The sequence below is a fragment of the Octopus sinensis genome, linkage group LG9 (genome assembly GCF_006345805.1).
Source record: "Octopus sinensis linkage group LG9, ASM634580v1, whole genome shotgun sequence".
Lineage (NCBI taxonomy): Eukaryota > Metazoa > Mollusca > Cephalopoda > Octopoda > Octopodidae > Octopus > Octopus sinensis.
In genome coordinates this window covers 91650113-91652042 of record NC_043005.1, presented here as the reverse complement: position 1 = coordinate 91652042, position 1930 = coordinate 91650113, and the positions used below count along the sequence as shown (strand labels likewise).

Below are 1930 nucleotides of genomic sequence, written 5' to 3'. Positions count from 1 at the left end.
CTGAAAAGAGAGAGAGCTCCGTCGCGAACTATCTCTAAGAAAAATGTCCAATAATCAAGGGGAAACGTTGTTTTGATTTTAAGTGGTAACCTTATCGCATGTACACTGTGGTAATCTGAAACTGGTCTCTGGAGATACAGAATGCATTGATTAACGTAAAGATGCAGTTGCAACAAGCTTCACTCAGCGTTAACTTTCGTGATAAAAGAAATTCGAAAAATATTTGATCAGACAACTGATAAAAGAGAATTTTATGGATGACTATTTGGTATTGACGCTTTTTATCTGGAGGCTTGAAATGTTTATTTCTTGGTTCGCTAAATTATTGAGTTTTCGTCGAATATTGTCAAGAAATAGAAGCATTTTTGAGCAAATTAAATCATTATTTAGAAATGTTTTGGAGGGATAAGATAGAACCACTTACAAAATTTCGTGAAAAATACCACACACATCCTAAGAGTTAGTAACGTAACTGTGTCGCCATTAAAAGGTGCGCCTGGGGGACGTTGGTGGACTTTCGATGGGAGAGACAAGCATTAAAGAATAACACATACTCTAGATTTTAAAAGCGGAGCGATACAAAGTCGTCGAACCGCAAATCAAGGAACTACACACAAAACGAAAAAGAGTGGTTTAAAAACGACGCAATTAAATACAATACGCTGTTGAACACACCTAGATATTTGTGGTAAATTAATGTACAACCGTATAATATTGTTGTATTGTTTTCATGTGAGCAGTTATGCACATCTATCAAAAACAAAGTTATCTTTGAAAATATGGAAAACAAAAATGTTAATGAATATTAATAGGGAAAAAAAGGAAAGAAAGGACACCTACAAAATGGTTAATGTTGGTTTCTTAACATTGACGTCAGTCGATGCGCTTTGTAAGAGGGTGGAGTTCATTAACTCGACCTCGCTAGCTTCTCACCCACCACCACAGTCTCGAACTAAATACCTAAGACTTTGTGTCACCTTCGCTCTACCAATCCTGCAAATTACCTGCCAAAAATGTTGAAACAATATTAATTCATCTTTAAGGATTTGCACTATTTAGTTACAGCTCTTTACGTTTTGAATTCTGCCGAGGTAACTTTACCTTTCATCGTTCCAGGGTCGATAAAATAAAGTACCAGTCAAGTACATAGGATCGATTTAATGAACAATATCCATTCCCATGTTTGGGGTCGTGTTTACTTTAGAAATCAATATTAAATTCACTTTAAACTATTGCAAATCATAAACGTTCAATTCAAACCCAATTTTGCCATACTCGATTATTTGATCTCTCGTTTCCACTAATGGGTGGTCAGCCATATTGACTTCAAAACAGTAAAGTAAATACCTATTTCTTTATTACCCACAAGGGGCTAAACATAAAGGGGACAGACATAGGTATTAAGTCGATTACATCGACCCCTGGTACTTAATTTATCGACCCTAAGAGGATGAAAGGCAAAGTCGACCTCGGCGGAATTTGAGCTCACAACGTGACGAAATACGGCTATGCATTTCGCCCGGCGTGCTAACGTTTCTGCCAGCTCGCCGCCTTACAGTAAAGTAAATACCTACTGTGGTGTAATCACTTGCGTTTTGGCGTTTGCCACATTAAACTATCAAATAGAAATTAACCAAAAAAACTGAAGCTAGTGAAAAGCCTCCATATGACCGTCCGACCTGCTAGAAATAGCAACGAAACATCTCTTTAGGCCCTAGAGAGAAGTTTAATTGTCCTTAGGCAGGAGTGGACAACCTTTTCCAAGAAGCGGACCGCACGGGACATCTGACGTGTGACACCCGGCGTACCCGTATAGGTAATGTGAATTTGATGGAGGGAGTGAGCTAATGCACAGGCACAAACATCTGATCACTATATAAAAAAAAGTCATCTGTTCAAATTGTTCAGCAAGTAATTACAGAACCCTCGT

At 38.0% G+C, this 1930-nt stretch overlaps 1 protein-coding gene across 33 annotated transcripts in view; it reads right to left on the bottom strand.

Annotated features, from left to right (window-relative positions):
* The window catches only part of LOC115215841, a 342340-nt gene that overhangs the window by 319862 nt on the left and 20548 nt on the right, over positions 1-1930 (bottom strand). The window contains exon 1 of one of the 33 annotated variants that reach the window (XM_036506109.1): positions 425-691. The exons of the other annotated variants lie outside the window; for them this stretch is intronic. The gene's annotated coding sequence lies outside the window, so the exon portion shown is untranslated. Of the gene's footprint in view, positions 1-424; positions 692-1930 lie in introns of those variants that run through there. 33 annotated transcript variants of the gene reach the window in all.